This window comes from Trachurus trachurus (assembly GCF_905171665.1).
Source record: "Trachurus trachurus genome assembly, chromosome: 3".
NCBI classification, from domain to species: Eukaryota; Metazoa; Chordata; class Actinopteri; order Carangiformes; family Carangidae; genus Trachurus; species Trachurus trachurus.
Genome location: NC_139893.1, coordinates 7,851,224 through 7,864,664, shown reverse-complemented (window position 1 = coordinate 7,864,664; position 13,441 = coordinate 7,851,224). Strand labels below are relative to the sequence as shown.

The 13,441-nt window shown below is 43.8% G+C and overlaps 1 protein-coding gene across 2 annotated transcripts in view; it reads right to left on the bottom strand.

Moving 5' to 3' along the window:
* ankrd11 (ankyrin repeat domain 11) overlaps window positions 1–13,441 on the bottom strand; it is a 110,542-nt gene that overhangs the window by 77,403 nt on the left and 19,698 nt on the right. For both annotated transcript variants that reach the window (XM_083999336.1, XM_083999337.1), the window contains exon 2: window positions 2,676–2,753. The gene's annotated coding sequence lies outside the window, so the exon portion shown is untranslated. The remainder of the gene's footprint in view (window positions 1–2,675; window positions 2,754–13,441) is intronic.

Genomic DNA, 13,441 nt, shown 5'->3' with positions numbered 1-13,441 from the left:
GGGGTGGGAGGGAGGGAGGGAGGGTGGGAGGAGTGTTAGAGTCAGACACAGAGATGAATTTGCGCAGAAGAAGAGGGGGATGAGACAGTGTTGCAGCTGCTGGTCGAGGCCAGGGGCAGTCCAGATAACGATCATTATAGGGCCGCTGACTTCATAACAACACATATTCACTCGTTTGGTGACTTTCCTTACCACATTTCAACGTGTTATTTCACACATTTTAATAACGCCACTGAAGAATATATTCTCAAATTTTTTTGCAACGTCACTGTGAAATTTATAACGTCCTGAAAAAAACCCTCAAGGACTCATGTGCCTCCACACTGAGTGCACTCTATGATCACATCTTTCAAGTAAAAAAGCTTTAAATCGTATCTATAAATCATATTTCAACGCTGCCAGGGCCATTTAACTCCCTGCTAGCAGGGGTGAGAAGCGTAAATGTCCTTCCTCAAGCTGCGGCATGTAGACAATACCACGACTCTGATTGGTGTAGAAACTTGCTTGCGTGGCAGGAACGACGGATATTTGTGACATGAAGATATACGACAACAGTGGGGTTATGTGCTTATAGTATTGAATTTCATATGACCGGGGCCATGGATGTCAAAATATCAGAAATTTGTGTCAGCGCCAATGTTCCTCAATTCTCAATACCATATTCAACATCACAGGAAATGCATAAATAAAATTCTGCACGCGCAGTTTGCAAACACACACACACATAATCAGTGTCCAAGCAGTAGTTTAAAGGTAGAGTCTGGAGTTTTGTTCGGTGCAGTTTGTAAACAAAACATTTCAACTGGGCCCCTCCTCTCGGGCTCAACGGTGTAGCCTCCTGCCCCTGACAGCAGCGGTTATCAGGACCGCAAAGGAAAGGAAATGCAGTCTGAGTGAAGCGCTGGAGCCGTGGGCCGATTAGCCGACCGTCACCAACACCGGGAGCCTCCGGTGTTATGTTGTTATGCCGTTGTGGTGAGCTGGGAAGCGGGTGTTAGCGGCGGATGCTAACCGCTACCGCTAGCCGGAGATAGCCTTGAGCTAGCTCACCACAACAGCCATAATACTTGTTACCAGTCGAGGCTTTAGCTGTCGGTGACGGTCGGGAATCGGTCCACAGCTCCAGCGCTTCACTCAGACTGTATTTCTATTTCTTTGCAGTCCTGCCTGCTGCTGCTGAGAGGGAGAGAGGAGCATCAGGGACAGCTAGTGCGGCTAGCGGCCCTGAGCCTCCTACTCTGCTGCACGTAGCTCTGTCACTGGCTGGAGAGAAAACACAGACTCTCTCGCTCTCCCCCCAAAAACGTCCCTGTGCACAACAAAACAGAGCAAAAGACCAAAATACAGGCAGGGGGAGGGGGCGCTGCAGACACAGCCACCACCACACAGGACTAGAAGCCCATAGGTGATGATTAAGACAGATTTCATTTGTATAAGTCTAATGTTTATTTTTGGGCACAAAACTTCAGACCCAACCTTTAAATACAGTATGGTAAAAGAGTTCAAATATTCACCTAAAAGTGTATTGTTATATTTTGATAGCAAGGTCATGATTGAAGCTAAGTAGTGTTGTCAGGACACAGCTCATGTTCTGAGTTGTTAGCTGAGACTTTAGCCTCTGTGAACATTGTGTGTAGCTTTGATGACAGCCAGTGCGAAAGGCAAACAGGAACATTTCAGGACATTGAAAACACATTTTTGACAACACACTGTTTATATGAAGTTGTAGGAGACAGTTTAAAGTTTGTGTAAACAAACAAGTGCTGGCAGAACCATCAGGATTTTGCCATGGGCATGGTGCCATAATATTGGTTTCTGTGATATCCCTTATCAGGACTTTACCAGTTTAATGCATGAAAACCGACATGTTTTTTAGCTGTTGTTGTTTTTGTGATTGCAATGCATTGCGAGTCAAACAGACAGAGGGTAATGGACGGCTTTTGTTGGACACATGCTAGTTCTGCACTACAGAGGCTGTGACCTACTTTTCACTGTCTCTAACACACGCGCACACACAGACACAGACACACAGCCCCTGACAAAGGGACAGGAAAGCAGAGGTTAGGCATGCACTAAGCCCTGTTCTTAATACATGCATTCCAGTGGATAGAGCTCAATGCTGCTGCGCTTTCAGCTTGCCTGTTGGTACAAGCAACTCCTGCACACACAGTCTCCTGCATGACTGACAATAAAGGGTAGAGCCTGATGCTTGTAATATGTATACAAGTACACTCACGTACAGACAGTCTCTCTTTATACTGTCTGTAAAAAAAAAAAAACTACAGTTTTTTTGGCGAAACAAGAGGCTTTCAAGCCGAGCCACCTTTCTATTACAACGATGATGTTTATGAGACTAAATACACGTCGCCTTCACATGTCACACGGTTGACACCAGCATAAAACCTCCAGGACTCAAACAGACGAAGGATGATTAAAATGACAGAGGTGCAAATGTAGTGTTTCTATTCATTGCTCTCAAGTTGCTTTGTTCACAAAAATACCCCCCCACACACACACACACACACACCACCACATAGCATGTATTATGATGCCACCACAAAAAAAGAAAGGAATCCAAAGACATCATCTTCAGGAATAAGCAATTAACAAACTGTTTTCAGTGACAGCAGCCTAGAGGACTGAGCGTCAGCCTGATGATTATATTTTCAACATACCGATTCCATGGCTGTGGGAGAATGTCAGTGGGCTAAAATCCAACGAGAAACACCTGCTGCCGCAGAATCCACAGAATCCTGAAAAATAAGAAGAAAACAAAACCCAGCATTAATTACATGCACAGCACAGCGCAGGCAGTTTCACATTCTTTACGGAGGATAGGTACTGAGGTGGATGTGCACGGGGGTCATGTTTCTCCTCCCAGGATCAGTTCTCCCACAATGCTTTGGCAAGCTGAGAAAGGCCTGCAATATGCACTGAGGTATTTGGTCCCCTATTCTTATTCAAGCAAAGACAATTAGGTATAGACAGACTATCGGTTTGCAAATATTCATGGCATGATGATTTTTTTTTTTTTTTTAATTTCTGTTATAACCCATGGACAGTTTCAATGGATCATGAATGCACATGACAAATATGCTAATGAAGTGCCTGTAATTTTGTGGTGTGTGGGCAAAGAGATGGAAACACATTATTTCAGTGAAGCCAATAAACCATTTCGCATGGAAAAATGGCAAAGGCTACAGGTACGACTGTAGCAATTACATGTTATCATCAATCTGTACAGGATAGCTAACGCTAACTCATGGTTCATTTGGAAAACTTTGATGACACGGCATGTCCCCATGCACTCTTATTCAGTTGGTTATCGACTGAATCCTGCACCCAAATCTCTTCTACCTTGGACTGTTGGCATCTCCCAACACAGTAGTTAGAAGATCAACCTACTCTTAAGCTTTATGAATCAAGGTAAAGGGAAGCAACATCTCATATCTGGGAACCTTTGCTGTTTGAGACAAACATTCACAACCTTTGAGGGAGCCGAGTGTCTGCAGAAGACATTTCTATGTGATACGATGCTGTAGCCTAAAACACAGTTAACAGATCCAGTTTTCTATTGTTTTTATGGCGAGTTTCTCAGACTTTCTCCCTCAGCCAATTCCCAGAATTAGGATATCTACCAATACCGAGCCACTACAACTATAATTGGAAATGTTTGTACACCAACAACCTTTTAAAGTGCAATTCTAATTATGGTATTTAGAAGATTTATGTAACAATATTGTCATAACAAATCTTCCTCAAACAACAATCATTATTTGTCATGATTATTATGGTGTGAATGATGATTCATCATTCACACTATGCGTCATTATGTTTAACGGACTGTATAGACAGTCTAAGCGGAAGCAGGAAGTAACGCTCGCCATGGGACCTCAATTCGGAAAAAATCTCCATGTAAGTGAACGGGACTCAAAATTTTATTTTGTGATCTGATTGAATTGTACCATGAGAAAAATATGACCTCTACCTATTTAAAACATCACGTTTCATGCCAAGAAATCAGCAGTTTGTTGTCAAACTATTATAAAATAAAATTCCGAAAATCCGTAACCAGAAAGACTACAGGTGGCGTAGGTGACATCACACACCACATCCCGCCCTTTCCCGTGTCAGCTACTCCACTGCCTGTTCTTCCATTGCCGTTTTACAACAAACTGCTGACTTACTGGCATGACATGTGATGTTTTAAATAGGTAGAGGTCATATATTTTTCTCATGACATAATTCAATCGGATCACTTTTGACTTTTGACTCCCATTCACTTACATGGAGATTTTTCCCAAATTGAGGTCCCATGGCGAGCGTCTCTTCTGCTTCCGCTTAGGCTGTCTATAGAGGAATCCAAATTGGATCAATGCCTTTTCTACACCAAAATTAGCACGTATGAGCAGGTTTATTGAACACACACACACACACACACACACACACACACACACACACACACACACACACACACACACACACACACACACACACACACACACACACACACACACACACACACACACACACACACACACACACACACACACACACACACACACACACACACACACACACACACACACACACACACACACACACACACACACACACACACACGTTGGAGGGGTGGTCGGTCTGTTTACAGTGTGTGTGTGCTCTAAAAGATGTCAAAAGGGTGAAAATTAGCGCGTTCACTCGGGTGTTGTGTTTACATCACCGCCAATCAGAGCCGGAGCCAACAATTACCTGCAACTACTGCCGTCATTTGACCCCAGACTGAGTGCAGATTGTACTCTTTCCCTTCGCCGACACAAAAAGCCTCAAGTTAGTGGGTCTTGATGGGTTTCTGGACCGGTGTTAAAGGGGCTTTAAAGATGTTAGTTACACTGTAATTTTGTAGCTATATAAGAAAGCTGACGTTAAAAATAAAAGTGAGAGTATACTGAGCATGGCTGCCTTTTGAAAATGTCCACAGTAGAAAGCCAAGCAGAGAACAAAACAACACAGCATAACCAGCCAGAGCCCCGGGACCCGAGCCCCGCTAATGTTCCTAACCTGCCTGCATGGTGGCCCTTCCCCCAGTCCCCTCCCAACTATGAGGACAAGGATTTATCAGGATTTAAGAGGCGGGACATGGGAGGGTATTTAACAGTGGTCCATTGTCAGGCTGCACTGGTAGCATTCCAGTGATTATTGGACCCACCGCCACCCCCCCCCTCCCCAATTTGAACCCACATTTGTTCCATCAATCTGGTTTTAGGGCATCACAACGGGGTTGAAGGCCAACAGTCAATAGCGACCAGTTGTCAGATTTTATACCACTTAAAAAGACATAGTGCTTCCAAGTCCCTGTGTGAGCTGCATTGTTCATCACGATCTACATCTCTACCCGTGCTTATCTATCTGCGTTTATTCATCACTGGTGCAGGATTATGTTGAGGAGAACCTGTGTGGAGGGTTTTACAGGATACAAGCACAAAGGCTAATAGTACAGACAGCGTGGCAGTTGGGTACGAGGGACAGGATTAAGGCCAGACCTCACTGGGATGGCCTAAGTGATAAGGAGGAGGAGGAGGAGGAGGAGGATGATGGTTAGATGCGTATTTGTGTTTGTTCTGAAGTGGAACCTGTGGGGATTTCCCAGCGGGAATCACAGGATTGACAGATTGTAATAATCCAGCCAGGAAGGAGAACACAACCCTCCCAACAGAGTTTTGGATACGGCATGACATTCCTCTTGATAATCTCCGACAAAAACTGACAAGAGACACAGCTCTTACAGTGAATTGTATACTATTATAAGCATGGCTACACCAACGAACAAGACGTTGAAAGACGATCCTAAAAACCACTGGTAGACCAAGATTAGTTTAAATGATAGGGAATATAAACAGTAAATTGTAATTTTGCACTACCATACTTATGGTATACAATTTTCTAACATAAAGGCATGCTAGCAAAATAAAAAACACATCAACCTAAAAGTTTAGAAGGCTGGTATTACTGCCAACAGAAATTTCTACGCCAGCATGTAAAGAAAGTTGAGCCATTCGAGTATGAAAACTGAACCTTATTGTCCATTTCCTTTGAATTTCACAGGTGTACCATGCCTAGATGGGATATTTTGTTGGTGCAGAGAATGAGAGGCTATGTTTGTCTTCTGTCAGTTTTCTTCCGACAGCAGATCCAAAACATTACAGGACAAACTATAACACACTTCAGAAAACATTTCCTTTTGTAGGGACAGGAAGACAACAAATGGGTCACATTCCTCTGGCGACAAGAAATGAGATACAAAAGATACCATTTCTGATAGTCAAAGAAATACAGACTGGAAACTGGCTGAACCAGTTCTTCACAAGTTGAAATGTAATCTAGTCAAAACTTTCGGTTTTACTTTGGTGCACATGTGGGAAATGGGGAGGACTGCATCTAACCACTTCTATTACTTCATCAAACCAAGACTGACCGACTGCAGAGGTGAGAAACAAGTCAGGGTCTGACCTTTTCCCCTCAGCTCATTGTTTGACATTATTGATCGGACTATTTCTGTGACCTCTCTAATCAGTCTTTATCTCCATATTCAGAATGATATGGTATCTACTCGTCCTTTGCAGCAACACAAAAACCCGGGAAGCAAACACCTCAAACTGAGCAGCTCAATACCAGGCATTCGGATGTGTAGGCAGAATTACGGTAACAACATGTCGTTGAAATGTTTTTGTTCTTTATGTTTGAGTTATTGTTAGTGAATCGTAGCAGCTAGCAACTGTTTGGACGGATATTGGACCAATGCTCAAAACACCAACAAGCTAAAGGTGTGAGATGGGTGTTCACAACATTACATTGACAAAAATGATCACTGTTATTGCTTTTTGAACATTCCGTGTGATGAAACTGATAAAACACAACCTGAAATCATTTCATCAAGTGAATGTTTATCCATCAAAACAAAGCCTATGTCATAAGGGACCAGTAGCAGGACTGGATTTACCTGCTGACTGCCTAATTTTAACCAGAGAATAGCAAATGCATCATTTCTGTGCTGCACCGTCTCTCATACACCGACACTGTAGACGCACCTGTCACCTGCCCAGTGTGCTGCTGTTAAACCAGAAGCACCAGCAGCTACACTGTGCTGAGGAGCGACAGAGAGCTGCAGCCTTTTTTTAAGAAAACACAATCACCACCGACACGAAGCTTCGTCTCACACGGAGCCTCGGCGGCTTCAGCCTCACTCTCCCTCTGCTGCGTTGCTGTGTGCTCTGTGGTCATGGGACGTTTCTTGGAAACAGAAAGGCCACCTCATCTGGCAGCGTATGAGAGTGAATTGCCGTTTTTAGCAGATTACTCACTTGGAAAAAAAAAAAAGAGTCCATTTATTCCAACTGTCTTTTGATGTATAAAGGTTTTAGAAGGGTGAAAAATGCACATGCATCTGGGAGCCTGTCGCCGGTTGATGCCGTGCAGAAGCTAACGTGAGTCAAACTAACCACAGTTACTGGCCACAGTTACAGTGATAATTAAAATTTAAAACAGTAATACTAACCGTCTGGCATTTCTACCGTGATACAGCGTGGAGCCAGTAAGTGTTTCATCTCTACCGTTCAGTCTGTCAAAATAAAAGCGTCGTTCAGAGGCACACAGTATGCAGCAGCCTGTGTTGTTTACTGTGTATGTTTTTGCTGTGCCATTGGATTTTGTGCCACAAATCATTGAATTTCAATGCTATGGGCTTTGACGAACACATTTCTGATATCGTGACATCCCCAAGTAACCCAATAATCTTATCGGGCTGGCGTGGTTACACACTGGGTGGCACTGACAGGCTCCTTAGTAATGGTTGCTTCCTATCTAATTAGCTTTGACTCAACTCCACCAGGAGAGAATGAGAGGATGACACATGTGTGTAGCACAGTCATAAAAACTGCTGCAAAAAATTATATCCCCAATCTGTCACTGGAAATCACTCGGCGAGACAAGATGCACAATGCGACCGTGTGTGTATGAAATCTAATCTGTGTGTGCAGTGTTAAACGTAAGCACACGACTAAGGCAGTGGAGCTGATGGAAACAGATGTGGAAAGACCAAACCCCTGCTTCAAGTTGGCTTCAATTTAACCTAGCCTCGAGTAAAAAAACAAAAAATCCAGCCCCCACACTGTCGAGGAGCAGCCAAACATTCAGCATTATCATGTGTAATTACACCAAATTTCTACTTCTGCATCACCATGACAACATGACTGCATATTTAATTCTTCTTCTAAAAAAAAAAAAAAAGAAAGAAATTCACTGTACATGCCCCTGTTATCTAACAGCGAAAATATATGCTGTGCATTTTTACAGTGCTGCTCATCACAGAGCTGTAGGTGCTGCCATGTATCGGCGAGGAACAGAGCGGTTTGTGAGCAAATGGGGCGGTGGAGCTTATAGCACATGTGTGTGTCGTCGAGGCAGCTGCGCTACGAGCTCTTCAAAAACACTGCTGTAAGTGAGAGAGCTAGTGAGACCAACCCTGGTTTTTAACAGTGACCTTCAACAAGAATCAGAGGCTGTCTTTGATGCTGACAGCCTATGACTGCAGATAAGGATAAATCTCTTCACTGGAGCCCAGGGAACGGCATCACAATAGAGTGAGTGAAACATTTAGTTGCAGTAAAAACAGGGTGGTTTCACATTTAACCGGTAAATATCCATCTATCGTAGCCGACCCCCTCTGCGCTGAAATGTCCAGCATTGACGGTTATGCATCTGGTTTATGAGGTGAGGCCACATCTGGGATTACTGGGATTAGAATTAAAGTGAAATACAATGGAAAAGTGTAATTGGTGTCACACACTGTGCAGACAGGCAACAAGACCTCCTGATGGGTAAAAAAACAATTGAACACTGCTGAGAGACCGCTGGCTCCATGTGCACGACCGCTGGTGACACTTGACGTTTTGTGTTTTGTGTGCGCGCAAAAGAGGCATAACTCCCCCGGGTGCCGTGGAGACAGGGGCTCTAATGCTGGCTTCAGGAAACAGACATCTGTCAATTGGCATCTGATTACAGGAAAAAAGCTCCCATTCCCGCAATCTGGGAGCTCGTGGAAATGGAAGCAACATTACCGCTGCTCCTATATGTGAAAACCATGGCTACGTAACAGAAACCAAGACCGGCGTGGCTGCCCGGCCGGCCCCCTCAGGGCTGCAGAGCACCTCTCCAGTCAGTCCTGTGTCTGGCTGTCCTATCAGAGAACATATCAGAGCTAGCTGAAAGGCGACCTGGAACAACGGCGCTGACCTCTGTCTGATTTCATAAAGTGTGTCACAGGCTTCGTGTAACGCGTCATGCAGGGACATTCATTCGCGCTCACGCTGCAATCTTCGCAGCACAGTAAACCATCGTGGACAAAGATTCACAAGCAAAGCTGGATTCTGCAGAGTTCATATGCAGGACACTAAGTAATGTTTGCACAGAGACTTGGCGAGGTAAAACTAACAATTAGTGGTGTTGTTAGGTAGGATTAAATAAACCAGGAGCAGCCTGGTGATTCACTGCTGAATATTACATTAATCTGAAGTGGTGTCGTTGGGCATTTTATCAATGATAATGTGAGAATAACAAATGGGTAAACTGAGCTGAGTCTAAGCTTGGGTTCAGTCTGACTTTAGCACTGTGCAAGAAAAAAAAAAAAAAAACACAGCCTCCTTATTGATTTGAATGAGGGCACTCTGTCGATTCAGTGAAGGTGCCAATGCAGAGGAGAAAAATGCAGGAACCGCCTGGCATTGAAATTAAACATGGCTCAGCTGTTGCACTCAGCAAGGTGCTGCATCGGACCATCAAATATGTACAAGTTCACACTGCTGGCAGATTACTTTGTGCTGCTGGTACTACCACATCATTTGCAGTTGTTGCTGAATAAAACATAAAACCTTCTGCTGCTAACGTTTCAGAGCTGTAGAAATCGGCAGATCCGGATTAATGCTTCCAGTCCCCGGTCACATTAAAAACTGATCACCGCTATGCAGTCTGCAGCTGAAAGACACTCGGTGTGCCGTGTGGTGAAGTCCCACCTCCCACCTTGTTCGATGCGCCACCAAAACAAAACGACATGTTGGCTGTGTGGAAGCAAAACCCATCAGGGCATCCCTACTTGCGAGTCTTCTTCTTCCTAATATTATTAACATCTGCACCTCCTGCAACTCAGGATGGATTTCCCAGATCATATTTTACCGTCTCACCAGTGCCTGAAACAACTCCCTCTCATCGACACTGTTAAATACATTGACTTCCCTTCTGTGTATTACAACACAACAGCCATGTCCATTGCTAAGATTAGGAAATTAGATCAATATAAACACAATAATGTGCTCATAATATGTTTTTGATTCATTAAAATATTTCAATTAAACTTCAATAATTGGCATTTAAACTATATTTATGAGACTGAGTACTCACTTGGACTTGAAGCAGATATCAGCTTCACGGCCGTTTCGGCTAATGCTGCGTTCAAGGCAGGCTTTTGAAACCGTAAGTTACAGCTTCAAGTCACAACTACGACTTGGTAGCGTTCCAGGTAACCCGTAGCTCGTGTTTTTACCATCCTGTTGTCTGTGAAAGTTCCCTGTAACGGCCACTCGTAACTTCCGACCCGTGAACTCGTACCAGATCGAACTGGTATGACTTCACAGGAAGGAAAAACACAAAGTACGAGTTTCTTTGAACGCACCATGAGTTAGCAGCCCCCGCCCTTGTCAGGCATCAATTGGTCCTCGTGCTACGTCACCACATTCACGCGCATCCCTTGGCTGCACACACAGCCCTTCATGCCGTTCTCTCTCCTCATTGGATAACACTTGTATCCCACAAGGAAAATTTTCTCCTCGGGTTACAGCAGAGCAGAGTGACGGAGAGACTCGTGTTTAGGCTGAAATACTTCATGTAAGTGATTGCTGACGGAAAATAGGACTATTTAGGACTTATATTAACAAAAACATTCCACTGATATCTGCTTTAAAAAGGAAACGGAAAGGAGTCGGCGAGGAAGAGAGACAAGTTTGTAAAGCTGGTCTTTGTAACAAAATATATGTTATGTCATACGTCGAGCATGTTTCCTGATTGGTCTAAACCGTGACAAAGCTCGAAATGTAAAATACGTAATACTGTACTATCGTGTATTAAATAAAAATGGGAGGACCCACTGTATATAATATCTGAAAGAAGACCTATATCATGTCTGAGCCCTAAACCAAAACACACAATAGGATGCAACAGCAGCTTAATATAACAGCCTGGGTTCGGCCTGCAGGATGTCAAAGCATCAGGTATCAGAGCTTATTGTAATATCTTCACTAATTAGATTCAGTCAGTCATCTGCTCTTCTATGCGCAAACACTGGAGGGGAAACCTGACACTGGAGGGTGTGGGGAGACAGCTGGGGGGGTGGGGGGGTAGTTAGGCCAAGGGGGAGGAGAGAGAAAAAGAGATACACACCACACCTCTCCTCCCCTCAAAAAAAACATCTACATTATTGATAAGGCTTCTGCAGGGAGCGACCACGGCACACCGAACCTCAATATCTTCCAGCACGAGCGAGCGAGTAAGAGCAACACAACACAACACAAACAGCATCAGCTCTCCGCATCAATTTGAGACCAAACAGATAAAAGCGTCGGCGCAGGAGAGACGGCAATGAGGGGTAATGGGAAGCAAATGCAGAGAGAGAAAAGGATGAGATGAGAAGGGGTGAAAGATGGAGCGGGGAAGTTGGGAAAGAAAACAACAATCTACACAGAAAACTAAGATTAATAAAAAAAAAAAAAAACAGGTGAGTTTGTCAGATGACAGGGATGGGTGGAAACCAGCTCAACAACAAGCCAGCTAAATAAAAGCCTGATATTAAATTAAGGCAGAGAAGTGATGGGAGGAGGAGGTGGAGGAGGAGAAGGGAGTGGAGGATGAGGGCTGCAATGAGACGGCAGCAGCAGCAGCAGCAGCAGCACTCGTGACACAGTTAGCGACAGCGCTTGTTTGTTCAGCACAGCCATGCCGCGGCAAGCTCGGCTCACACGCTCACTCACTCAGCTCCCCTTGCTACGAATCTTCTGCTGTTGTCAAGGTAACAAGCTCTCTTGACTGGGGAAGGAAAAAAAAAAAAAACCTTCACATTCAAAAGATGTTTTTTTTTTTTTTTTCCTTTTTTCTCTTTCTTTTTTTTTCAAATGCTGGCCTCAACCTGAAACTTGCATGTGTTCTCAATATACAGCCTCTGCAGCTGAAGGTATCTTCAGCTTTGGCTGTGCAACAAAGGCACAAACACTTCTTTTTCCCATTTTCCATGGAATTCAAACATTTCCAGTCCCGTACTGTAACACCGTCACCCGTTTTCTCGGATGTGGCTGGAATGGAAAGGAACAACAACAACGAGGATGATGATGACAACGTGGTGCTTGTTGGAGCATTTATAGTAATGTTGTTCAGAGCTGCTTCATTAAAATTAATCAATGAAATTAATCCCGGGCCTCATCATACAAGACAAACGCTAAAGCAATAAGTCTGTTGCCTGTTAAGTACAATCCTTTCTGACAAGGTGAAACGTCCATGGGATTGCAGCTGTTTGCATACAAACGAAATAAATAAATAAATAGGTATAAACTGAAAAGCATGAAGTGGGCTGTGTCCTTAAATTGATCGTTTGGCACAGGATTGTGTGCAGCACACCTGCAGTAGATTGGGATCGACCAGCTCCCAGCACAATGTACTGCTGTGGACAGGGTCAGCAGAAAAAAAGGGAATATCAGTCGAGGTTGGCTCTTTATTTTGAATTTTTCCATCAATTCATCCTGTCAACAACCAGCTGCTTACCTCTGGAAACATGGTTAAACGACCACATCGCTGCATCCAAATGCACTCAGTCAAACAGCTCATCTGCACCATGTTTTTTGTTTGCTTTAAAGATCATAAACCAGTAATTTTCCACACAACAATTGCTCTCCAGCATCTCAATCTACTGTTGCACTCAATCACATCGTATGTCCAAACTAAGGTGCTCATGTGGCTTTAAAGGGATAGTTCAACATTTTGGCAAATTGGCCCATTGCCATAATCCCTATGGGGCTAATAGGATTTTTTGGTTTCCCTCATCAAACTCATCAAATACACAATCCTACAACTCCAAAACGCTCTCGTGGACAAGCTGTGACCTGCACATTCACCACGCTGTGAGATAATAACAGAACGTTACAACACAGAGTTGTTTTCTAGGTAAATCTGTGCAAAATTTACGGGTGGCAACGAAAAACACTGCATATCTCCAAAATCAGGCAAGTGCCAAGTAGCCTACTCATTTTAATGTAACAATTGCCGATGAGAACCGTGTCAAAAAGGAAAAAAGGAAAAAAAAAACAAAAAAAACAATCGATCACGGACTTCATGATTACCATGGCAA